Source organism: Rhinoraja longicauda, chromosome 32 (assembly GCF_053455715.1).
Source record: "Rhinoraja longicauda isolate Sanriku21f chromosome 32, sRhiLon1.1, whole genome shotgun sequence".
Taxonomy (NCBI): Eukaryota; Metazoa; Chordata; class Chondrichthyes; order Rajiformes; family Arhynchobatidae; genus Rhinoraja; species Rhinoraja longicauda.
In genome coordinates, this window is record NC_135984.1 from 2,771,823 (window position 1) to 2,799,242 (window position 27,420).

The 27,420-nt window shown below is 43.1% G+C and overlaps 1 long non-coding RNA gene across 1 annotated transcript in view; it reads right to left on the reverse strand.

Moving 5' to 3' along the window:
• The window catches only part of LOC144608731 (uncharacterized), a 102,965-nt gene extending 81,126 nt beyond the window's left edge, over window positions 1-21,839 (reverse strand). Inside the window, exon 1 of the long non-coding RNA XR_013549231.1 lies at window positions 21,724-21,839. This is a non-coding gene — a long non-coding RNA (uncharacterized LOC144608731). The remainder of the gene's footprint in view (window positions 1-21,723) is intronic.
• Window positions 21,840-27,420: the final 5,581 nt, after the last annotated feature.

Sequence of the window (27,420 nt, forward strand, 5' to 3'; positions counted from 1 at the left end):
AAGGGACTGAATGGCCTTATCCTGTTCCTATGTTTCACATTCACTGCATTCCATGCCTAAATCTAGATAGTGATTCTCTCATTATATATAACAGCACAATCCAGCAGCATTTAAATGAATGGTGGGTACCGGAGGCTGAGGGAAGACCTGAGAGAAGTATATAAAATTATGAGAGGCATAGATAGGGTAGACAGTCAGAACCTTTGTTCTCTGGGTGGAAATGTTAAAGACCAGAGAGCAGGATTGTAAGGTGGGAGGGACAAAGTTTAAAGGAGGTGCGCACGACAGAAAAGAGGTGGCGGGGGCCTCGAATGCACTGCCAGGAGTGGTGTGGAGGCAGATACGATAGTTGCTTTTAAGAGGTTTTTAGTTAGGCACATACATATGCAGTGAATGGAGGGATATGGATCACGTGCATTTAGAGGAGATAAATTTAACTTGGCATCATGTTCAGCAGGGTCCTGTTCTATGTTCACACATGGCTAAATGACCCTTTCCTAATCCAAAGTTGCTCAGATCATGGATTTTTGTGAAACAGGATCCAAACATGGAGACTGCAGATCTCTATAGCTTAGTTCAACGCCCTGCAGTGCATGCACATTTACCTTCTGAGCCACTGTGCATATTTTGTAACAAGGCCAAGTGGGTTTTCTCAGTATATTCATTCTTTTCATTTGAAGCATGAAATGACCTTAGTCACATGTTGTCAGTAAACATGCTTCAACAAGCCCATCTGATTCAGGTCACATTAACAAAGTCTACAAATCCTTCAGATGATATGAAACAGGGGGGGGGGGGGGAACAGGGAATAAAGTAAGTTTTGACATTTTCCCTTCCCTTACCTTCATAACAAAGTGAGCAATTTTTAAAGATTCACATTTTATGTACGTGAATTAGAGTTTCCTCAACAGCTTGAAAATGATAACGAGGGAATGCCATGGGGGCTAGTGGAATCAAGGGATATGGGGAGAAGTTGGGCACAGGTTACTGATTGTGGATGATCAGCAATGATCACAATGAATGGCGGTGCTGGCTCGAAGGGCCGAATGGCCTCCTCCTGCATCTATTTTCTATGTTTCTAGACTTTCAATGCCTACTTTGGGGAATCTGAAACTGGGCATGATTTGGTAATAAAAGCACAGCATGGAAATGATTGGTCATTATTCCAATCCAGCTCTCAATAGCTTCTCATTCTCCATTCTTTCAAAATTTGATCCTATTTACAGGATGAAAGTGCTGGAGTAACTCCGAGGATCAGGCAGCATCTCTGGGGACATGGATAGTGACGTTTTGGGTCGGGACCCTTCTTCAGATTCAGATCCCATTCAAAGTTGTGCTAACGTTCCCTTAACTCACCGTCCCATCCACTCATTACCCTCTGAGCTCAATAACTCTCAACTGGTCCTAAAGTAACAATGCCTTCATTTTAAAATTCCTATTTCCATTTTCCAACCTCTTCAGAACTTCACCCCTCCCCAGTGCTGCCAACCATCCTGAATGCTCAGCACATCTCCTGCTCTGGTGTACACAAAATGCTGGAGTAACTAGGCGCCCCCTCCCCTGACGTCAGTCTGAAGGGTCTCGACCTGAAACGTCACCCATTCCTTCTCTCCCGAGATGCTGCCTGAACCGCCGAGTTACTCCAGCATTTTGTGTCTACCTTCGAATTTAAACCAGCATCTGCAGGTTTTTTTTCCCTGTTCTGGTTTCTTGTGCGTTCCTGATTTTCATGGTTTCATCATAGATGGCCTTTCCTTCAGTCATGTTTTATCTGATGAGGCATCTGTGAAGTGCCTTGGGATGTTTACAATGGAAAGGGAGATTATATCAGTCAAAATGCAAAAAATAAATCACTACAGATGCTATAAATCAAGTTGAGGTTGAACCCATGAAGGAACAAGGGAAAGATTTGTTGATCTGCCCTGTACGTGACTGGTTGAGATTCATGGATATGATTGGAAAATGAGTAGAGGGATACAATGTTAAGGGGAAATGGACAGAACATGGGGATGAGGGATATGGTGAGGTTGGATTATGGCAAGGTTGTGGTATGGAGGGTTAGCGTGAGGTGGTGAGAAAGTTGAATTGAGGACATGGCGAGAAACTTAATTTGCAGGATGTGATGAGAAGAGTTAGGGTTGGAGGATATAGTTTGAAGGTGGCAGTGAGTGACATGGTAAGGAGGTTGGGTTGAGGAATAGCATAATCAAATTAAACTAATCCCTACAACCTGCATGTAATCCACATCCCTCCATTCCTTGCAGATATATATGCTTATCTAAAAGACTCTTAAACACCACTACCATATTTGTTTCCACCACCACCCATGGCAGCCACCGACCTCTCTCTGTGTAAAATATCTTAGCCCACACATCTCCTTTAAACTTTCCTCCTCTCACCAAAAGGCTACGAGTTCTAGTATTTGACCTTTCCATCTTGGGAAAAAGATTATTACTGTCTATCCAATCTATACCTCTCATAATTTTATAGACTTCCATCAGGTCTCCGCTCAGCCTCTGATATCCCAGAGAAATCAATCCAAGTTTGCCCAACATCTCCTTATAGCGCCTTCTAATCCAAGCGTATCCTTCTGCATCCTCTCCAAATCCTCCATCCTGTCACCGGGCAACCAGGACTGCACACAACACTGTAAAGGTGGCCTAACCCAAGTTGTATAGGGCCCTAGTGAGACCGCACCTGTGGTGTCAGGATAAAGCCATTGCAGAAATTCCACAAGAATTTTACCAGAACTAAGAGAGAACTTGGGAAGATTGAACAAGCTGGAATGTCCTTCTTCATAAAAAGAACAGGACAGGTGGTTATGGAGAAGATGTGGAGAAGGTCCCCTTTGTGTGGGTACCTGACACCTGAACGTAGTTAAGATGAATTTCTTTATCCAGCGATCAGTGAGAATGTGATATGGCAGAATGTGCTGGAGGCCAACATCGTGGATGCGTTTAAGGGAAAAGGTGAATTAACACGAATCTGGAAGGATTTGGAGGATGTATTGAGAGAGTAAAATGAATTGGCTTGGGACAAAGTCAGAATGGAGGGTCTTGCCACCAGGGGCTGAGGGCAGCTTCAGGGCTGCATCCGCCTTGTTTCTCAGCTGGAAAACTTGAAACCAGGATCACATTGGGTGCATTCTAGTGCCTCCTGATGGATAGCAATAAGAATAGCCTCAGAATAGGTCTCGTGTGTCACAGCACAGACACACGCCATGCTTCCTAAAATATCTCCACTCGTGTTAATGGCCCACAGTGGCAAACAAGGAACATCTCCCAGTGCTGCAGAATGATTTGACTTAATCCCCCAGAGATGAAGAGCTGATGAGATTAACAGTTATACACAAATATTGTCTTTACAAAGAAGGCCAACGACAGGGAAAGGGGTTGAGAGAAATGGTACCCTTTGCTGGGGGAATCAAGAACAAGGAGCACAATCTTAAAATTAGAGCCAGGTTATTCAGGTTGATGTGAAAAAGAGTTATTTGTGAAAAGGAAGGTAAAATCTGAGGCAGATAAGGCATTACAATTATGGCTGCAAGCCAAAGTTGAGGTGCAGATCAGCTATAATCTAACCAAATGATACAACAAGTTTAAAGTTCATTAGTTCATAGGATATAGGAGCAGAATTAGGCCATTCGGCCCATCAAGTCTACTCCACCATTCAATCATGGCTGATCTATCTCTCCCTCTCAACCCCATTTTCCTGCCTTCTCCCCATAACCCCGAAAACTTTAAAGGAATGAATGCACCCATTTTTTTCTATGAAAGCAACTGTTTAAGATGGATTGGACTCAAGGCTTGATCGTACTACACTAAATCAATAGTTTACTCTGTAATTCTCCATCTGCAGGAGTGGTGGTAAAGAATCAATCAGCGTCTTCAAAGGGAATTGGAAAGGCACTTGAGAAAGAATGATTTGCTCAACCATGGGGATAAGAGCAAGGGTGTGGGATTGATGGGGTTGCTTTATTACGAGCCAGGGTACCTGATAGATAGGGTTGCCAACTGTCCCGTATTAGCTAAATTTGGGTTAAATTAGTTTGTCCCGAACGGGACCGCCCTTGTCCCGTATTAGTAGGGTTGCCAACTTCCTCGCTCCTAAATAAGGGACAAAGGGTGACGTCACCGCCCCGCGCCCCACGTCACCTCACCCAGCCAGTGGCCACGTGCTCCCGCTCCACCAATGGCGGCCGCCCGGGCCGGGAGGCGGGTTGCATAGCAACTGGCTGGGTGAGGTCAAGTGGGGCGCGCGAGGCGATGACATCACCTTGTCCTGTATTTGGGAGTGAGGAAGTTGGCAACTCTACTTATAGTCCAAATGTTTCCTTCTATACTATAGCAATTTATTCTGTGCACTTGGCTCTGAATTTTGTTTAGCATCAAGGGGATGGAGATCCCTCTTTATATAGTGTGTGGAAGCCAGTAAAAGCTTCTCTAGCGTTGCATGGTAATAACTATAAAGGAGGACTTCATGGAATGGAAGGATATAAAAATGGCCTGCCAGTTAGCCTGTGAATAACTGGTACAGTTCTCTGTGAAAATAAAGTCCTTTGGCAGTGACTGAAAGCAGTGAGAACACAGCTATGCTACAATAGAGCAGGAGAGGGCGCTCAACAGGCAAGCTGCCAAGGCATTACGGAGAGCATTGTCAAACCAGACCACACGAGAGGTGGGAGTAATATGGCTGATGTGGTCCCTTCAGCTCGCTCCATTATCAATATGATGGCATACCTGCTACCTCAACCTCACCTTCATTCCAAAATACCTTGACAGGTACTGGAAGGTAGAAGCGAAATCGTAGGATGAACAAAACATGATCCCATGATCCAACCTAATATTTCGTCAGAACTGAGAAGAGTTAGAAATGAAATAGGTTTTAAGTTGAAGAGAAAGGGAAGGGTGTGGAGAAAGAACGAGCACATTCTCACGGCCAACCTGCCCGTTTACCTCTCCTTCACTGTCATCTAGGTTCTCAATCACTCCTTCTAGCAAAACAACGATTTACATGGTCTCCACTGCATCGGGAACCAAATACTGATTAGGTGACCACTTTATAGGACATTGCTTTGCAGTTCATTTGTTTCCTGCTGCCTGTCACTTTAATTCTCTATCCTACTCCCACTTTGTCACTTTTGTGTTTTGGCCTACTGCAATTTTCCAACAAAGCAGATGAAGAAACCACAATTCATCTTTTCATTTGGCACGACAATGTTGAAGGCAGACTGAATTCAACAAATCCAGCCTCCGTATCACATTTCCAGCATTCAACACCTCTACCTCTGGTATTTCAAAAGTCATTCATCTCCTCCATTTTACACCCACTCTGAGATCCCTTTACCACGCTCCCTAAATCACCATTGGTGCGTTAACCCTGCCATAGACCCTACACTCCATTTATCCCCTTATCCCTACAACCTTAAACCCATTTCATTTCTAACATTTCCCTGTTCCGAAGAAGAACGAAAACTTTAACCCATAAGACCAACCCAGGACGTAAATTCTGTGCCTTCTTCCTCAGGTGCTACCCGACCTGCTGAGTGTCTCCACCAATTTTCCATTTGCTGTCAGGCTTTTCTGCGCAGTGGTGCCATGAGGAGCTGTGGGAGCTGGAACTATCTTCCCAGTGATCATGAAGTGTACACCTCCTGCCAGGAGTGCCACAATTCACAGCTTAATGCATGTTTAATTTATTTAATATTAGTTTAAACTAAAAGAAACAAAACTCAACTCACAGTTTAATGCATGTAACGGTGTATAAAATGCATTAGGAGAGACTTGACCAATTCAGTGATTTTCTTTGGGAGATCGGTGAGCAATTTATATGTTTGGAAAGAATTTAGAGCCGAGGTTCCAAAATAGTTTTGCAGAAAATAAACAAATCTTTCAGGCCAACTATTTGAGTTGTTGCCATTCTAATTGCTTCCCCCTCCTTCCCCAATGGAGATGGAGCAGCTGGTGTTACTGGCTCACTGTTCCAGGGATTCAGGATCAATCCCGACCTCGTGTTCTGCTTATGTCCAGTTGGCACGTTCTTTCCATGACCATATGAGTTTCCTCTGGATGTTCTAGTTTCCTCCCATCCCAAAGACGCAATGGTATGTTAACTGGCAATTGCAAATTACTCCTTAGTATAGATTTATGCCAACAGAAAAACCCAGGTTAATTACTATGGACGTGTGGGAGAGAATAGATCGCAGGGGTACAGAAGAAGGGGAGCGAGACTAGAACTCATGATGTCACTTCCCTAGGAAATGCCATGGACACGATGGGTTGAATGGCCTCCTTTACATTGTTATTATATATCACCCAAGCTGCTTCACAGTTTGGTAAGAAATAAAACTTGATACCGAGGTATATAAAGATAATATGGAACAGGTAGACTCAAGTTTGGTCAAAGGAGGATTCTAAAGGAGGGAAGAGGTGAAGAGATTTGGGTAAGTTTCAGTGTGTAGGAGAGGAACTGCAGATGCTGGTTTACACAGAAGATAGACACAAAATGCTGGAGTAACTCAACGAGTCAGGCAGCATCTCTGGAGAAAGGGAAGAGATGACGTTTCAGGTCGAGACCATTCTTCAGGTAGGTTTTAGCTCAGTCTAAGAGAGGCAATGGGAAGGGTGATGGAGTGGCTGATTAGGGAATGGACTACACCATTAATGATAAATAATTGGTAAATAAGAGAAAACCCTTTTGTCTCTGGTTTACAAAGTCAGAAAGTATAGGATTTAAAGTAGTCTCCTGTCGGCCCCAGTGGGTACACATTGGTGCTAAGCTCACAGTTGACCTCTGATGGACACCGAGCCCATAAAACTCACCATATGGAATTAACCAATCTACAAGCTGGTGTGAAGAAGAATCCTTACCAGTTCCCAGTTATTTTGTGCATCCTGATCAATCGCTGCAAAGGTAAAGTGTATAACTAGGTATAATAAATCCACCAATTTAAAAATGTTTCACATGTGTGTATTCCTGGTTAAGCCGTTCATTGAAAAGAATGAATCATGTCTTCTTTAAGGATTAGTTCAAATTTACTTTGGCACATAATGGGATGACTGATTCCTTGGAGCTAAATCCTCCCGAGTGTGCTTTGTCAGGTGGAATAATGGGCTCATCTCTATAGATGGGATTTCAGTCAGTGTGTAAAGTAGCCCAGTGTTAGTGATACTAGTAATCTACAGATCAGGACTGATAACCTGGAATGCATGAGCTCCCATCATGGTAGATGGAACGTATAAATTCCCATTTAGCTTAGTTTTAGTTTAGAGATGAAGGGCGGAAACAGGCCCTTTGGCCCACTGAGTCCTTGCTGACCAGTGATCATCTCAGACACTCGCACACACTAGGAACAATTTACAATTTTTAACCAAAGCCAATTAATCTACATACCATGTACGTCTTTGAAGTGTGGGAGGAAACTGGAGAACCCACACAGTCACCGGGAGAGCGTACAAACTCTGTACAGACAGCACCTGTAGTCAGGTCAAACCCAGTGTCTGGTGCTGTAAGGCAGCAACTCTACTGCTGCACCACCGTGTCGCCCATGCCGTTAATTGCATAAATAAATATGGATTATTATGGTAGCATCAGGATGGTGTCCATTGCTTCCAGAGTTTGATATACACCTATCCTTAAGTGGGGATGAAAATCCATTCTCCTTAGCTTGCCTGGGCCATTTGCAAGTCCAGACTCACGACAATTTGGTTGGTTCCTAATAGCTGTCTGAAATGATGCAGTAAGCCACTCAAAACTGCTTGGTATTGGGGGGATATTCTCATCATGTGGAGTGCGACAGACTCTCTCAAGGCCACCTGGGGACAAACAACACACGCTGCCTTGCCAGCAATGCTCACGTTCAGTGTTATTGGGTTTTGTTTTAAACAAAAGCTTTGGTTATTGCAAGAAGCTTGGGCTTTGCATCATTATCTACAGGGATTAGAATCATTAATTATAGGAATGGCTTTGGCCCATTATCCACATGTGTGGCAGGGGTTATTAACATTCCGGATTGGGGCCATTTGCCAAGGATGTGACGTAGGGCTATTATGCACAGATGTGTGGCTCTGAGGTTATTATATACAATGGGAGCTCTGGGCTGTTATCCAGAGATGAGGCTTAGGATCACCATCTACAGGTGTGGCATGGGATCAACATGCAGAAAATAAACCAGTGCCTGTGCAGCTAAATGGATGGTGGATGTTCTGGGTCAAGATCTTGCATTGGAACCGAGGGTGTAGAGGAAAGAAAACCAGTATATAGATGTCAGAGGAAAGGATGAGATAGAGGCTGGTTGGTGATAAATGGAACCAGATTAGGTGGGGGATGATGGGTTGACGGAACCAGGTGATGGCGAAGATTAGTTTAGTTTAGAGATACAGTGTGGAAACAGGCTCTTCGGCCCACCGAGTCCACGCTGACCTGCGATCCCCGCACACTGACACTATCCTACGCACACTAAGGACAATGTTACATTTATACCAAGCCATTTAACCTACAAACCTGTACGTCTTGGAGTGTGGGAGGAAACTGGAGATCCCGCAGAAAACCCATGCACGTCACAGGGAGAACTTGCAAACTCTGAACAGACAGCACCCGCAGTCAGGATCAAACCCAGGTCTCTGGCGTTGTGAGGCAGCAACGCTACCGCTGCACCACCTGTGCCACCCTTAATCATCTGTGGTTGATTTGTTCTGTGGGGATAGGAAAGGTTAATCAAGGGAGAGGAACTGCATGTGAAGAGATGTGTGGGTGATAGGTCTGATAGAAAAGGTGAACAAAGGGAGAGAGACCTCCAGTGGACTGGTGGGGGCGGGTTAAATGAAATTGGAAGGTTCAATGTTCCTGCCGTTGTAGGTTCCAAGCAGCAATGAGCAACGGACAATGAGTCTGAAGAAGGGTCTCGACCCAAAACGTCACCCATTCCTTCTCTCCTGAGATGCTGCCTGACCTGCTGAGTTACTCCAGCTTTTTGTGAAATAAAAAGCAATGAGGTCCTGGCTCATTATCCACAGACGAGGTGGGTGCATCATCCACTGGGATGGGTCTGTGGCCATTACGCACAGATCTGCCTTGGGGTCATCATTCACAGATGTGGGGCTTGCTGTGGTCATTAATTACAAGCATTGCTTGGGATAATTATAAACCTAAGTGCTTCCGGTAATTATCCACAAGTGTATAGGGGCCATTATTCACATTTGTTGTTGGGATCATTATCCACAGGTGTCACCTGAGCCCATTCTGTACAGCTGAGACTTGACATCATTATCTAGAAATTCTAAAAGTGCGTAGTATTATTTCTACACAGAATTAGTCAAAGGCAGACCGCTCAGCCCCATTGCTCAATGTTGGTGCTAATGCTCCATAATTGACTCCTCGCACACTGTTCAGCCACTCCATCAGTTGGATCCCTCATGCAAGCATTCACCCTTCCCTCAAGTGCACCAATACTCAACCACAGAGGATGGTGGGTGTATGGAACGAGCTGCCAGAGGAGGTGGTTGAGGCAGGGACTATCCCAACATTTAGGAAACAGTTAGGACAGGTTTGGAGGGATATGGATCAAACGCGGGCAGGTGGGGCTAGTGTAGGTGGGACTAGTGTAGGTGGGACTAGTGCAGGTGGGGCTAGTGCAGGTGGGGCTAGTGCAGGTGGGGCTAGTGCAGGTGGGGCTAGTGCAGGTGGGGCTAGTGCAGGTGGGGCTAGTGCAGGTGGGGCTAGTGCAGGTGGGGCTAGTGCAGGTGGGGCTAGTGCAGGTGGGGCTAGTGCAGGTGGGGCTAGTGCAGGTGGGGCTAGTGCAGGTGGGACTAGTGCAGGTGGGACTAGTGCAGGTGGGACTAGTGCAGGTGGGACTAGTGCAGGTGGGACTAGTGCAGGTGGGACTAGTGTAGGTGGGACATGTTGGCTGGTGTGGGCAAGTTGGGCCGAAGGGCCTGTTTCTACGCAGTATCACTCTATGACTCTATGTGGGAGCAAATTCCACATTCTCTGAAACTTGGTAAAAAGGGATTCCTGCTAATACCCTACCTGACATTTTAGTGACCAGAAGTTACTCCAAAATTTTGTGTCTTTTTTTAAAAAAAACCCGTATCCCCGCTCCTACGTGTTAGTGACCATCTGATATTTCCCACCACGTGTCCTGGACTCAGCCACACGTGTAAACATGTTCTCCACATCAGACCTGTCAGAATTTTAAAGGCTCATCCTTACCTTTCTAGATAGAGAAGAGGGAAAGATGGAGAGAAGTTGGGTGAGATTTGCTCAGCTCTTCCCAGCTGTTGCATCCTCTCAATTCTGCTAACATTTTCCAAATTGTTATTCACTTCTCCACTGCGCTGACATGTTTAAAAAAAAAAAAGATTAGAGCTACATGGTACACTCCATGCATGGTCGTAAGAGTTTAACATTACAAATCCTTTGTGTTCTATTTATCCAGCTATGTTCTTTATTTGGTCTCTTTATGCCTGTGTTAATTTGTTTTCATCATTATGTAACTGCATCCCTAGATATCTATGGACAATTTGCTTATCAAAGTGAGCCTTCTCTAAATCTATTTATTTTGGCAATCATCAGCCAGCTCTGTAAGTCTGTCTGTGGCTTTCTGGACTTCATGGGCATTTGCCACATTATTAGCCATAGTCTCAGAAAGGTTTCTTTAATTTTCAGCACCAACCTCTGGAATGGAGGAAAAAGACCAGTTAATGTTTTGGGTATGGGCTCTAAATCTGAATTGAAACTCTAACTTTCTCATGGGCATACACACACCCACAGACGCGCACACACACACACACACACACACAGATACACACACCCACCCACATATACACAGATATTTTCTTCCAAAGACACCATCCATCTACATAGCATCTTCGGCCTGCAAATTAAAAACTCATAAATTCATGAAAATAGCCTACCTGACATTTTCATAAAATCTAGGAGCAGAATGAGGCCATCCAGCCCATTAATTCTACTCCGCCATTCAATCATGGCTGATCTATCTTTCCCTCTCAACCCCATTCTCCTGCCATCGCCCTATAACCACTGACACCCGTACTAATGAAGAATCTGTCGATCTCTGACCTGTCAACCTGTAGTTGAAGAAGGAGCCATGGCCTTCATGTGGGGTGTATTTGGCTGTGGACACGTGTGCATGGCTGGGCACTTGGTGGCTTTGCAACATCATGCTGAATCTACACTGGCTCAACGGCCATACCTTTCACAAAGACAAACGCTTGTACCGTTATGTAGAAGCATTTGGCACGAACACGTGAAATAATCATGCAACCTTTACCTGAAAATAAGACGTCTTAGTCCACGTCTTTGATGATTCAGCAGATGAAAGCTGACTTTGTATTCAAGTGCAGGGATGAAGGCCTTGGCAGTCAGTCTCCCTTTTCATAAACTGGACTAAATCACCAATTAAGTTGAACTTTTCCAATTACCTTAGGTTTTATTGTTCCCAGTGATAATCACAGTTAATTAGAAACTTCAATCGCAACAACTTATTGAGTAAAAATAAGAAAAATAAAAAAGAATACCACACATCTCTGTCCCCCATACAGCCGGCAAGCTCCTCTGTCCTACACACTAGGGACAATTTAATAACTTTATCTAAGCCTATTAACCTACAAACTCGTACATCTTTGGAGTGTGGGGGAGAATCCAGAGCAAGCCCATGCAGTCACAGGGAGAACATACAAACTCCGTACAGACAGCACTGTAATCAGGATCAAACCCAGGTGTCTGGCGCCGCAAGGCAGCAATTCTACCGCTGCGCCTCCGTGCTGCCCGAGGAATTTAACACTGTGGGAATAAGAAATGTAAGCAGCTGAAAGCCACAAGGCACAAGATGGTGGCTCAGGCACACGTGGCTGTGGTATTGAGTCTGGGTCAGAACATGGCTCGTAGAGCTATTGAGCGGCAGGAGTCACAGAGGGGGAGCTCTGTGTGAGAACAGTATAAAGTCTGCTTTCACCTTCACTTCTTCTTTACTTCCCGTTTCCCAGTATCAGATGTCAGAGCGTGTGGCTTTTCCCAGACAGTTTGGAGCACGTCCCCTGATGCAGCAACCTTGCCTAATCCCCAGCCGTTTGGGGGAGGTTACACTTTGAGGTTCAACACGCAGAACAAAGGAAAAGGTTATGGGGGATTAAAAAGGAAATAGCATTCTGCTTCATGTAACCCATCAACAGATTTCCAGCATCAGTATTACTTTGCTTTTCAATAGTTAGCAACTAGTCTCACTATCATATTAACTCTGTTATAGGAATGTTACTGATTGAACAGTCATGCAGCACAGAAACAGGCTCTTCAAACAACCACATCAATGCTGACCATTAAGTACCCAACCATACAAATCTTATTTACCAGCACTTGGTCGGTAGAGTTCTGTGTCTTGACAATTCAAGTGCTCATCTAAAAACTTCATAACTTCCATCAGAGCACCTGCCTCTGCCAGCCACTCATAGAGTGTGTTCCAGATTTCAATCACATTCTGGATGAAAATAATTCTTCCTTATATCTCCTCTGAACTCTTAGCCTTACCCTAAACCTATGTAGTCTTGTTTTACCTACACACCACAGGATAAACACCTGCTCATCAAATGCCAACTTTGTTTCAACCAAATGCCATATTCGTGCACTCTTTCCACAAATAAACTGAAACCTTTGGACTAGATTCAATCTCAAACTTTCTCCTGTCATTTTTTCTATGTAAGACGACAGGTTAGATAGCATTTTATAACTCGTACCCAAGGATCCATTAATGCCCATGTACTTCATTTGAAACTTTTGATTTGGTTCCAGCCTTCATCTCCCAGAAGGTTTCTTCTACTTCTCTATAAAAACACATCGCTTAAATTTAAGACTGCAACTCACTTCCAACATCTGTTGTTTGATTTGCACCCCTACGCCACAGTAATTACCCGAATAGAAGCCATTCTTTGATACACTCTTGGGTTTCTGTTATTTTAGACATATTTAAAGGGAACCATTCTGAAATACTAGATTTCAATATTTAACGTGTTCCTGAGTGTGCACCTGACCCTTGGTTAGATTCCAACCATAAAGGTACACTTGAGTATTTTTAATTCTATGTATGAACCACTTGAACTTCTCGAATAGATTCCAACCTCTAACCACAATCTGGGTATGGTATTTAAACAAAAAAGCACTTGGACAGCTTTTTTTAAAATGAATTCCAGCTTTTACCTAACTCCACTTTTAGTCATTCCACATGTAAACCACTGGAATTGTTTCAATCAGGTTTCAGTCTTTAACTCACACAGGTAGCCATTATTCCACATTAATTATGTTAAATATATTTTTGTTCCTGCTTTTTGGTCCAAACATATACCAACCATCTTTATTATTTTATTTCACTGCAAAACAAAACATCAATGGTTCTACCAATGTCCTTGTTTGAATGGACCGGAAATCTTTTTTGGAAGCCTCTCCTTTATCATGGTGTATCTAATTGCTTCAAATATATTATAGCTGTATAATTGTGTCAAGCTCTTCCTCAAATGGACATTTTCTTTTCTATATTTTTTCCGCTGTTAAAAGTATTTGCTGTATAGCGGCCCTTGAAGTCAATCATTCTCGACTGGTTCTTCTTGCTCTTTGATTTGCAAGGATCTTTCATCAGACTCCATGTCATCTGTTTGCAGCTTGATAAAAGCTTCCTTGGAGTGAAAAAAAAGGCAAAGTAATCCTCAGTCTGTTGCCATGACAGCAGACATCTTTTGCTTCCATTCAGCCAGTGGGTAAGGCCCTGCTGCTACTCCTGTGCTGTGAACTAAATCCTGCACGTTGATTAAATTAGTTTCCTCAGAAGTAAAAGTGTTAATTAAAGTATTAGTCTGGGCTGATTAATTCCTCAGGGTGAGGAGTTTCAGACCCTGTGTAATCTTTGACATGGTCATAAAACCCCAGCTTATTCGGCATTTGTTATCAATTCAAATTAGTGCTAATAAATGTGTGAAAGTGTTTAAGTCAAGGCATGGTGGAACACAAATCCCTTTCCAAGGTCTTTGATATTTTTCTGCTAATGTATTTTCCTAATTCCTTATCTTTCACTTCCTGGAGATCGAAATTTGTTGGGGGGCGGTTGTAGACAATTCATAAACTCGAAACACAGCCTCTCTTTCCAATTATATACTCCTCCGGGGTATCATCCCTGCAATGCCATTACCATGTTTAGTACAATCTCATAATTAAAAATGACTGCAACATCTTGTCAGTTGTAATCATTTTTTCTCCCTCTGTCCTTCTCCTGAAGGCACGGACTCTGAGCTAGGCTATAATTCATGGGCACCAGCCAGCATCTGATATCTCCTGCTTGTGTGAACCTTGGCAACACATTTCACCGCAGGGGCATCACAGTTAATCCCAACCCGTTAATCACTGCCTCAATGAGAGAACGTAACTCAATGGCAGGCATATCATTTTTACTTGCTTGCAAAATCTGGAATAGATTATTTGCAAACCGATACACAACCCAGCATCATGGTTTATGCACCAATGATTAAAAATCTATGGTTATCTTTGATAGCAAGAAGACCTTGTATGTTTCTAAGATAGACACAAAATGCTGGAACAACTCAGCATCTCCAAAGAAAAATAGGTGACGTTTTGGGTCTTCTTCTTCAGTGACAATAAAGTATTCGTTCATTCATTCATTCATTGTCTGAGGTAGGGTTCCGATCCGAAACATCATCTATTCTTTTTCTTCTGAGATGCCACCTGATCAGCTGAGTTACTCCAGCATTTTGTGTCTGTCTTTGGTATAAAGCAGCATCAGCAGTTCTTTCCAACACACCTTGTATGTTTCTACCACCTTGAATAAGCAAAGGTTTTTCACAGCTTCGGAATTATAGAAATATAGAATTTGTACATAATGGACACTCTTAAACATCAAAGGGATAAGTAAACAGATGTTAGATTGTGTGGATATATATTGGTTAGGATAATGGGGAACTCACCTGCTCTTTGAGTAGCACCACAATAATTCGACCAAGAGGACAAACACAGTACCAGTTTAATAATTCATCAAAGAGGCAGCACCTCTAACAGTGCAATGCTCTCGCAGAGTTGTACTACTACCGCAGATGAGATTTTACACTTGATTATCCAGTTTGGGTCTTCCAGCCAACTTAAAACACAAGTGTACTAATCACCGAGTTATGTCTGACACCTGTACATAATGCTCAATAAAGAGTACTTTTGGAAAATCCATCAAAGAGTTCTTTTTTTAATGAAAACATCTCTTAAACTCATTGACTAAAGATTTCATTGAGTCATACAGCAGGGAAACAGGCCTTTCAGCTCCTTGGGACCATACCAACCATCCACGCTCTACAACCATTAAACATCCATCCACGCTCTACAACCATACACTCAACCTATTTTATTCTCTGCACATTCCCATTAATCTTCTCCAGATTCTACCACTTATCTACACACCAGGGGCAATTTATAGTGGCCAATCAACCTACCAATTTGCACGTCTTTAGGATATGGGAGGATATTAGAACACCTGGAGGAAACACAAATAGTTACGAAGAAAAAGTGTAAACTCCATACAAACTGAAGGTTTGGGTTGACCCAGATCACTGGATCAGTGATGCTGCAACTCCACCAGCCGCACCATTTTGCCACCTAAACACATCGACATAAGTTAACGTGGCAAAAGTGCCTTATTGTTAATTCTTTCTTCTGAAGGATTTTCTGAAGGTTGTTAAATGTTTGTTTTGGCTGCTCGATATTTAATAATTAAACAAAACATTTATGAAGTCCTCTTTAGAGACCACTCTGCCCGGGGAGAATGAACAACATTCCAGCATCTGGGAGTAGATGAATAATGATCACGTAATCTGAAACAAACCATTGGGTTTGCAGTATTTTTGAAAATGTCGAGACCGCAAGAAACAATTTTTTGTAAGACAAGGGGTTTGAGGGGTAAGGAACCACAGCATGTACGACGGGGTTAAGGCACAGATAAACCATGAGTTCAATGTGCACAACAAGGGTGGCAAGGTGGCGCAGCGGTAGAGTGGCTGCCTTACAGCGCCAGAGACCCGGGTTCGGTCCTGTCTACGGGTGGAGTCTGTAAAGAGTTTGTACGTTCTCCCCGTGATCGAGTGGGTATTCTCCGGGTGCTCCGGTTTCCTCCCACATTCCAAAGATGTACAGGTTTGTAGATTAATTGGCTTCTGTAAATTGTCGCTAGTGTGTAGGGTAGAAGTAGTGTATGGGTGATTGTTGGCCGGCACGGACTTGGTAGCCGAAGGGCCTGTCTCCGCGCTGTATCTCAAAAGTAAACTCGGCACGGTAGCGCAGCGGTAGAGTTGCTGCTTTACAGCGAATGCAGCGCCGGAGACTCAGGTTCGATCCTGACTACGGGTGCTGCACTGTAAGGAGTTTGTACGTTCTCCCCGTGACCTGCGTGGGTTTACTCCGAGATCTTCGGTTTCCTCCCACACTCCAAAGACGTACAGGTATGTAGGTTAATTGGCTGGGTAAAATGTAAAAAATTGTCCCTAGTGGGTGTAGGATAGTGTTAATGTGTGGGGATCACTGGGCGGCACGGACTTGGAGGGCCGAAAAGGCCTATTTCCGGCTGTATATATATGATATGATATGATATGATAAACTAGGCAAGGGGCTGAATACTAAATGGTGAAATGAAGAGTAACGAGTGTAATTTTCTCTCTACTAATACAGGCAGTAAATAAAAATGCTCATGTTAAAATGTTCATACCCTCCCCAGCAATGCACAATACAGGCCAGGGAAGGAATATACCACCAGGTCCTTTAAAGCTTCCCACCATTCAAAGTGATCAAGGCTGATCTACTCAAGCCTTATCTCTTTGTGCCATTTCCACATAGCCCTTAATTTCTCTCCCCTTTCAAAAATATACCTCCTAGTTAAACCTTTCTAGAGTTCTCACCTCCACACCCATGTGGGGTAGAGAAATCCACTGAGTCTCTGGGAGAACAAATTCCTATGCATCTCAGTTTTCAATGACTGCTCCTGACATTGTGCCTTCCAGATCCACCATTGCGACTTGCCGCTCAGTTATTCAGCATTGGAAGGCTATGTACCCATGGTACCCATGTACCTATGCTCCAAAGGATGGGAAGTATGGCCCAGCTTCAATCCAATTCAATCCAGATGTCATTGGAAAGTGGTTAATGGGGAGAATCACCACCCATAACTATGTCCAATCGTGGTGCTTTCCATGATGTATGAATGTGCAAAACAAACCCTGAACTTGGGGCTCCCTTCAATACCAATTTGGCGTATCGACTCAATGAGTCAATTTGTTTAGAAAATTTGTTTTTATCGCCTATCACAAACTTGCTCGGCAAGTCAATTATATCTGTTAGACTATTATAGCCAAGATATTCAGAGCACCTCTTATTTCCAGAAGGTGCATTGACAATGTTTCTGAAAGAACTGAATAATAAACTTGATTGATCTCACTCTATGTACTGAAACTATCGCCCAAGTATGCCTGGAAATTGCACGGAACATCATTAAGTATCAAGGACAAAGATAATTAGACGATTCATTCTATTGACACCGTTTTAACGTCGCTGCCAGCTAGAGAGCAAGGATTCCCCCTGCTGGCTTCCCCAAAGAATGAGTCCAAATCATTAAACCAGCTATTTATTGATTCCACTGACAGCAGCTCACAGAAATTTTCCAAGGGTACCATGGTAACGGACTGCGACACAGGCCCATTCTAATCAGGAATCTGATCTGCTAAATTAAAGCCCCACAAAGTTTGAAAGGAAAGCCGACTGATTTTCTTGGTATTGAAACTAATCATCTTCACTCCAGGTTCCATAATGATCAGGTGGGCAAGTATACGCAAGCAATTGTGGGTGATACCTTAAAACCATGGAATTAAAGTTGATCGTTAGCGAACCTGACAAATCCACACTTTGAACCGTTGACCCAGATAACCAGAGTTTAATATATTTCATCTAATTTCATTTTAAAAATACATTCTTAACATGATTCTTCACAGCAATTTACTGTGTGCAAGGCATGTTGTTAATGCTCTCAAAAACTAGGTGGCTCGAAAGAATAGATTTTTGTTTAGGGGCAAAGGAAACCTACATTTGTCTCTTACTTGTGTTGTTAGTACAAACATATTAGGTATAAGTTGATACCCTCTATATTTGGCCTGGCGTCTTCTGACATTAAAGATAAATCATCAGGAAAACTGGTTTGAGCAAACCCAGGGGAAAATTTACTTGCTATTTAAAAGATAAATCAAATGTTCCTTTTTGTTTCTTTGAGAACTTTTATTAATGATTGTAAAATATTGGTGACTGGCTGTGTGAGTTTTGTTTTATTCAAAGGATAAGGATTGCGCCTCTTGGGCACTGCTGAATGGAGTTTTGTGTCGACCAAATTCATGGTCAGGTGACACACAAAAGCCAAGGATATCCACTCCTGCAAAGCAATACTGAACCAACGAGTGGGTGGCACAGTGGTGCAGCGGTAGAGTTGCTGCCTGACAGCACAGAGGCTAGGTATCAATCCTGACTACGGATGCTGTCTGTATGGTGTTTGCACGTTCTCCCTGTGACAGTTCCTCCCAGAGCTCCAGTTTCCTCCCACACCCCAAAGACCTGCAGCTTTGTAGGTTAATTGGTCTCTGTAAATTGTCCCTAGTGTGTCGGATAGAACTAGTGTAAGGGGTGATTGTTGGTCGGCACGGACTCTATGGGCCGAAGGGCCTGTTTCTTCGCTATTTCTCGAAACAAAACTAAACAAATAATTAATGTTACTGAGATTGGGTATATTCTCCCCTTAATTTCCACATTTATTTAATTTCAAAGTTAACTCCACCAGCTGCCGTGTTGGGAATTGAATTCATATCTTTGGATCGAGGCTCCAGAACCTAGCTTACCAATTATTGGACCAGCCAAAGGTGGCTTTAGAGTTATGATATTATAATGATTATTTTAATAACCTGTGTAAAGGGCCCAACACAACTGATCTGGAACCACACTTGAATCTCACCAGCTGGGGAATTTATATTTAAAGAATTAAACAAATCTGGAATTTGAAAGCTCGAACCAGTGAAGGTTATCATGAAACTCCAGGATCGTCATAAAAATCCACCTGGTTCACTGACGCACTTCAGAAAAGGCAATCGGCATTCCTGAGCCACATTGTTGTGACTCTTAACTGAAATGACCTAGCAAGCTATGAAGCAATTTAGATAGGCAATAAATGCTGGTCTCGCCAGCGATGCCTACATCCTGTGAACAAATACATTGAAAAGCCAAGAACCATCTATTCATATAATAAATAGGATGTTGACTTTTCACTGAGAGTGGGGAGTTTGGTGCATTGTTTGAACAGATGTGTCAGAACAAACCCATGGCAGAAGTGTAGATTGTTGAGAATTGGAGGAGAGGGGTCATCCCATCTAAATGAACAATCTAAATTAAAATAGTGCATCTTAATATGGCCTACGTCAACTCAGTTCAGAGACCAGTTCTGAATCTGGCAAGATCATCATCTCTGAACGGTAGGTTTCTTTAATGGAAATTAGGGAGCAGTCTGTATAAACAAAAAATACGTCACTTGATTTTTATTGAGAAATCAAGGTTGGCCATGCAAGACACATGCCAAAGGTTGAAAAGTAAAAGAGAGGAAATCATTTAAATCATAAGTCCTGATTAGGTGATGTCAAGCCTGGGTTTTGCATTCTTACATTTATAGCGTGGAATTATGCACTGCCTTTCACCACTTGAGACATTGCAATATTTTTAAAAGTCAATAAAATAACCACTGAAATGTAATCAATCATGTTATGAAAGAAATCCAACAGCCAATTTTCACAAAACAAACTCCCGTAATCAGCTGGGATTCTCTGCCTTATTATCTTCTCAGAAGAAAAACCTACAGAGATGAGCACTTTTTGTAATTTTATCGGTGCCTTTGTTGCAACTCTTTTGTGTACTTTGTACGCAAAAACAAAGACTTTCATTGTACGCAGGTACACGTGATAAAGTGTCATCATCATTTCAGGTGACGTTTAGGATCAGGATTCTTCTTCAGACCTGCCTGAAGAAGAGTTCCGACCCAAAATGTCTCCTTCCCATTCCCCACAGATGCTGCCTGACTCGCTTAGTGCCTCCAGCACTTTGTGCTTTGCTCAAGTATTCAGCATCTGCAGCTCCTTATGTTCCCATTGAGTACAGAGTTGGGACATCATGTTACAATTGTGCAAGTCATTGGCGAGACCAGACTGGAGCCTTATGTGCAGTTCTGGCTGCCAGCATAGGAAGAATGTCATTCAGATCGAAAGAGGGCAGAAAAATTTCACAAGGAGCCTTTGACTTACAAGGAGAGGCTGGATAGGATAGATCTTTTTTTCCCCTGCTTCACCTTTTTGAGGTATATCAAATCAGGACAGACACGTAGAAAAGGTCACAGTCTTTTTCTCACCATAAGGGAGTCGAAAACTAGTGGGCATTGTTTTAAGATGAGAGGTTTAAAAGAGTCCTGAGGGGCAAGTTTTCCACACAGAGAGTGGTGAGTATATGGAACGAACTGCCAGAGGAAGCTGTACAGGTGGAACAATTACAATGTTTAATAGACACTTAGACAGGTATCTGGTTAGGAAAGGTTAGAGGGATATGGGCCAAACGTAGGCAAATAGGAGTAGCTAAGGCCGACAACCAGGTTGACATGGGTGAGCTGGGTCAAAGAGTCTGCTTCTGTGCTGCATAACTCTATGATTCATTGTTAAAGCTAGCAATATTTAATTGTTTATGCAAAACATTGCTTCATGCTTAACAGCCCCTGTAAAATGTGCCCAAGGATAGAAATAAGTTTTTTTCACCATGGAGACATTTCCCAGGACTCTCGCTGTTATCAGCCATAGCTTTGTGGGGAATTCTTTCATCTCCAAGTCTGAAGGCTGTGGGCTTGAGTCTAACAACAAAGACAATTCCGGTTGATGCTTTAAAAGCAAAAGTGAGAATGCTCCTTTGTTGGAGGTGCCATCTTTCAGATGACACATTAAACTGTCAGACAGATATAAAAGATCCCCTGCACCTCTGGTAAAGCAAAGCAACGATGTAATCCCCTGGGTGCTAATATTTTACCCACAGTCCCCGTCACTCAAAGAGGCTTTGCGATTTTGTTTTGTGCAAAATTAGCTACTGGTCTTCCATTATTAAAGCAAAACCAAAATGTCAAGAAGAATTGTTTCTACTGTACAGCACTCTTGGACATTTTGTGTAGGCGATATAAATACAAGCATTTACTTATTAAAGGATATGTTTATAACAGACATGCTCAATAACGCAAAAAGATGCTTAATTTGCATTGTGGAAAATTGCACCAGTTTATCTCTATCAAGTTTGGCATTGCCTTCATTGAAGCAGCAAACCTTGCAATGCTGAGGGGGACTGAGAGTCTCTGCCAGTCATTTCAAAGTGTGCTTCAAATAGGCACTCTCCTTTGCTTGTTTCCATAGCTCTCAGAATTTCTCCTTTTCAAGTCTGTATGCAAATCCTCTTTGAAGTTGCTCCTGAATCTGCTTCCAACACTGTTTTAGGCAGAAAACTGCAGATCACAACACTTCTCTCTATTTTAACCCAAAGCCTAAACGATGAGAATCGCACATCGATATCACTGCTCAGGGGAATCAAAATCACCAATTAATAATAAGAAAACAGTTGACTCACAATGCCAATCATCCTGCTGCAGAAGATTCTTCTGTCATCAATGATCTTCTGTATTCTCAGCGGATTTTGATTTTCATCTGGATTTTCTGAGAAAACTCCATTCCGTTGTGCATTCTAACAAGAAAATAAAAAAGAATCAAGTTATTGACATCAGTGAGTTTTAGCTAACAAGAAATCCAATGATCGGGTGCATTCCAAGTGCTAGGTCTACCAACTGAGGATGGACTTGGACAGTTGTGTGAGTGGGCGGATGCATGGCAGATGCAGTTTAATGTGGATAAGTGTAAGGTTATCCACTTTGGTGGTAAGAGTAGGAAGGCAGATTATTATCTGAATGGTGTCAAATTAGGAAAAGGGGACGTACAACGAGATCTGGGTGCCCTAGTGCATCAGTCACTGAAAGGAAGCATGCAGGTACAGCAGGCAGTGAAGAAAGCCAATGGAATGTTGGCCTTCATAACAAGAGGAGTTGAGTATAGGAGCAAAGAGGTCCTTCTGCAGTTGTACAGGGCCCTAAGGAGACCGCACCTGGAGTACTGTGTACAGTTTTGGTCTCCAAATTTGAGGAAGGATATTCTTGCTATTGAGGGCGTTCAGCGTAGGTTTACTAGGTTAATTCCCAGAATGGCGGGACTGTCATATGTTGAAAGACTGGAGCGACTAGGCTTGTATACACTGGAATTTAGAAGGATGAGAGGGGACATATATCGAAACATTATCGAAACATATAGGATTATTAAGGGGTTGGACACGTTAGAGGCAGGAAACATGTTCCCAATGTTGGGGGAGTCCAGAACCAGGGCCACAGTTTAAGAATAAGGGGTAGGCCATTTAGAACGGAGATGAGGAAAAACATTTTCAGTCAGAGAGTTGTAAATCTGTGGAATTCACTGCCTCAGAAGGCAGTGGAGGCCAATTCTCTGAATGCATTCAAGAAAGAGCGAGATAGACCTGTTAAGGATAGCGGAGTCAGGGGGTATGGGGAGAAGGCAGGAACGGGGTACTGATTGAGAATGATCAGCCATGATCACATTGAATGGTGGTGCTGGCTCGAAGGGCCGAATAGCCTACTCCTGCACCTATTGTCTATCGTCTATTGAGTGGTGTGTGAAACTTTGGGCTGATATATTTGGATGGGGCATTCCTGGTGTTTCAGTCACCTTCTGTCTCCAAGTCGCCCCACCCCCCCGCTCCCACCACTGGATGGTCAACTCATCCACTCTCAACTGGATGATACGTGACTGTCAGTGAAACTGCCTTTTCTCCCATGTCCACTGGTCTCATGCATTGCAAACAAAGCTTTTGGAAACTATAATATTATTTAATACTCAAGTAATTTTATTCCAGGGTGCTCACGCACAAGAGTAGAGATTAGTCTTTAACTTGTGGAGATTCCAGGACAATCTCAGAGAATTGGCAGTCTCAAAAAAATTCTTCATAGCATTTTGGAAATAACAAGAAGTGCTTTTGAAACTGGATATTGTGCTGAATTAATAACTCCACTATGGTCTCGACCATGCCCAGATCAGACATTGACATTCCTGACCCAGTTTCAGTGCTTGATTTTATTCTCAGTGGATCATTAGAGTAATGGAAGTTCTGACAGAATTAGCAAGCTGGCTTGGGCAGTTGGCTGAGAGGTGTGCTAACTGGCCCAGGGACTGAAGAGGCCACATCATCATCACTTCTGCTGTGGTCAACAAACTCAGCGCAGCGCTGGAATTAATCCTGGATTCATCATACTTTGGTCAGGTTATACAGTGGATGTCCTAGTCATGTGAATGTATGGGAACACCAGCTGAATCGAACAACTAGGGTTGCCAACTTCATCACACCCAAATACGGGACAAGATTATGTCACCGCCCCGCGCCCCACGTGACCTCACCCAGCCAGCGGTCTCATGCTCCCACTCCACCAATGGCGGCCTCCCGGCCCGGGCGGACGCCATTGGTGGAGCGGGAGCACGTGGCCGCTGGCTGGGTGAGGTCACATGGGGCGCGGGGAGGTGACGTCGCCCTTTGTCCCTTATTTGGGAGTGAGGAAGTTGGCAACCCTACTAATACGGGACAAGGGCAGTCCCATACGGGACAAACCAATTTAGCCCAATGGATGTCCCGGCTAATACGGGACATTTGGCAACCCTAAATACAACATTGGAAATGCTGCAGCGCTGTAGTCCTACAGACCTTATCGTCTGACTTCTTATCTTGCTATCCCTTCATCCCCACCTGCAGGAACATTTTTTCCCACAGCTATTAGAAGCTGACTGTAACTAATTCAGGAAAAAGAAAACCTGGACAGTTAGTGAGACAGCTTTGGTCCATTCCCTTTCTCCAATACAGTCATGACAACAGTCCTAAATTTATTCCGGGACACCCAGACATTATGGAGGTTTGCTATACGCTCTGATGATTAGAATAACTAAAGAGTGATGTTTGATATGGAGTTTAGATAGAGAGAAAATCATAGAAATGCCACTCAGAGCCCTCAGCATGTTGCACAGCAAGAGGTCACTTAATGGCTTCCCTTGTATGTACATCAACCTCCCATTGCACTGGGAAACACAGTCAATTATTCATATTTTCTTGGCTAAGAGAGTCAAAAATATCTCAACCATATTTAAAAATAATATTCCTTAGGAAGTGATACATAAACCCAGTTACCTCAGCAAGCTTTACTTCAGCAAGCCTCCAACCACACAGCCAAAGATCAGGTGGCTTTTGGGAACTTTGGGCATTTGCTTCTTGCTGCCTAAAACCAAGTTTCTTTGGAATTGAATAAAGGGTTTGCGGTGCAAGTTGAAGAGTTTATTACCCACTGTCAATATCACTGGATATCAAAAATCTCTCAACGGCCAACATATATTTAAGTGTTTCCTCTTGCTAAATGCCAATGTTCCACCATTTAGTAAAATATATACAGATGTATAATAACTTGCTTTCAATTTCTGTAGGAATACATAAATATTAAACTCTCCCCAGTTATTCAACCAGTGTATTTGCACAGAATTGGTTTGCAAGTCTTTATTTATGTATTTGACGAAGTAACTAGGATGTTCCAGACACCTTTCTCTGAAATGAAGGATTGTGGTGGTATGAAAAGTGGCTTGATGGATTCACAAATGTTCTTCAGAATTCTCCTCTCACCCTTGCATGTATTTTCTGTGTCCTCTCTTTCTCTCTCTCTCTATCTATCTATCTCTCTCTCTCTCTCTCTCTTTCACTGGAATTTAAACTTTTCTGTTGACGATGGACCAGAGAATGTCCCACATCTGATAGAATGGAGATTCCTTAATGTTAAATCCATTGAACACATCTGGGTTTTCTTCACTCTGTGGTAAGTTGAGGTGAAGAGGTCTAATTGAGTTAGCTTGTGCATTTCCAAAGAATCAAGTGAAGAATAAGGAAGGATATTTTTAAAGCAGAAAGGTGCTATGATACAATAGACAATAGGTGCAGGAGTAGGCCAATCGGCCCATCGTGCCAGCACCACCATTCAATGTAATCATGGCTGATCATTCACAACCAGTACCCCATTCCTGCCTTCTCCCCATACCCCCTGACTCCGCTATCCTTAAGAGTTCAATCTAGCTCTCTCTTGAAAACATCCAGAGAATTGGCCTCCACTGCCTTCTGAGGCAGAGAATTCCACAGAATTACAACTCTCTGACTGAAAAAGTTTTTTCTCATCGCCGTTCTAAATGGTCTACCCCTTATTTTTAAACTGTGGGCCCTGGTTCTGGACTCCCCCAACATTGGGAACATGTTTCCTGCCTCTAACGTATCCAATCAATTGACAATAGACAATAGGTGCAGGAGTAGGCCATTCGGCTCTATCTAGCTCTCTCTTGAATGCATTCAGAGAATTGGCCTCCACTGCCTTCTGAGGCAGAGAATTCCACAGATTCACAACTCTCTGACTGAAAAAGTTTTTCCTCATCTCCGTTCTAAATGGCCGACCCCTTATTCTTAAACTGTGGCCCCTTGTTCTGGACTCCCCCAACAGTGGGAACATGTTTCCTGCCTCTAACGTGTCCAACTCCTTAATAATCTTATACGTTTCGATAAGATCCCCTCCCATCCTTCTAAATTCCAGTGTATACAAGCATAGTCGCTCCAGTCTTTCAACATATGGCAGTCCTGCCATTCCGGGAATTAATCTAGTAAACCTACGCTGCACTCCCTCAATAGCAAGAATGTCCTTCCTCAAATTTGGAGACCAAAACTGCACACAGTACTCCAGGTCGCACTCGGGCCCTGTACAACTGCAGAAGGACCTCTTTGCTCCTATACTCAACTCCTCTTGTCATAAAGGCCAACATTCCATTAGCTTTCTTCACTACATCTGAAATACACCACCACAAGGTTACAGCAGATTCAGTAGGCCATTCAAGGGAATGTATGATAGGAACATTGTGGGCCAGAGAAACATTGTGGGCCAAATGGCTCCTTGCACTGTATTACTCTATGATTCTGTAGAGCTGTGGTTACCCGGGTTGATAAAGGAAAGTAACCAAACCTTATGGTTTAAGAATATCCATTGACTGATACTCAGCCTATGTTGAATTAGCTGGGTATTTCAGTTGGGTTCAACAGCTGAGCATTCAGCATCTTTGCACCTGAGAGGAGGGAAATAAAACTCAGTCAGGATTGCCGCACCTGATGTCTATCCCAGTGGAATGTGCGAGCTTGTGCAAGACGTGGCATAGTGGCGTAGCGGTAGAGTTGCTGCCACAGATGCTGTCTGTATTTGTACGTTCTCTCCATGACCACACGGGCTTTCTCCGGGTGCTCCGGTTTCCTTTCACACTCCAAAGAAGTGCAGGTTTGTAGGTTGATGGGCTTCCGTAAATTGCCCCTAGTGTGTTGGATGGGTTAGCATAGAACTAGTGCATGGAAGATCTCTGGCGGCGTGGACTTGATGGGCTGAAGAACCTATTTCCACACTGTATCTCTAAACTAAACTAAGGTGAGTGCGAGATGTTATTTTGGATTGGAATACAATGGACATCTTGGAAAGAGGAAAAAACAGAAAATATGGAGAAAGGATAAAATAAACTGAACTTGGAAGCTAAATCTGTCAAAGCTGTGCTATGCTAACTAGTAATCATGCGAGACTCAATCCCTGCATGGAATTTAGTACATGCACAATTAAGAGAAGTAACTATTACTTCTAACTCACTGCACTGAGTAGCTCCTTCAGTGACAGACTCCTTCACCCCAAGTGCGTGAAGAAGAGATATAGGAGGTCCTTCCTTCCCGCTGCTGTGAGACTGCACAACCAGCACTGCTCCCAGCAGACGAGTCAACAATAACAGTTAAGAACACACGGAAAACTGGTGACAATTTATGTATCTTCTATTTATAATGAATGATCTCTTGCTCTCTTGCTATCCACTTTGCTGCTGTAACACTGTAAATTTCCCTGGTGTGGGACGAATAAAGGAATATATTATTATTATTATTAACCAGCCCACCCAACCACCCCTTCTGCAGCTTGTTAGGTCAATGCACCAGGTGAGTACTGCCTTGAGAATCTCAACTTTGATTACTGGTGTGTTAAAAGTTGGTTCATTGTAATGGAGATAATTGCAAGAATGCAATGAGTTAGTTTGCCAAGGTGCCATGCATCACTATTTATCCTACAACCAACAGCATTACAACAGTTTACTTAGGATCAGTCAAACTGTGGGAGCT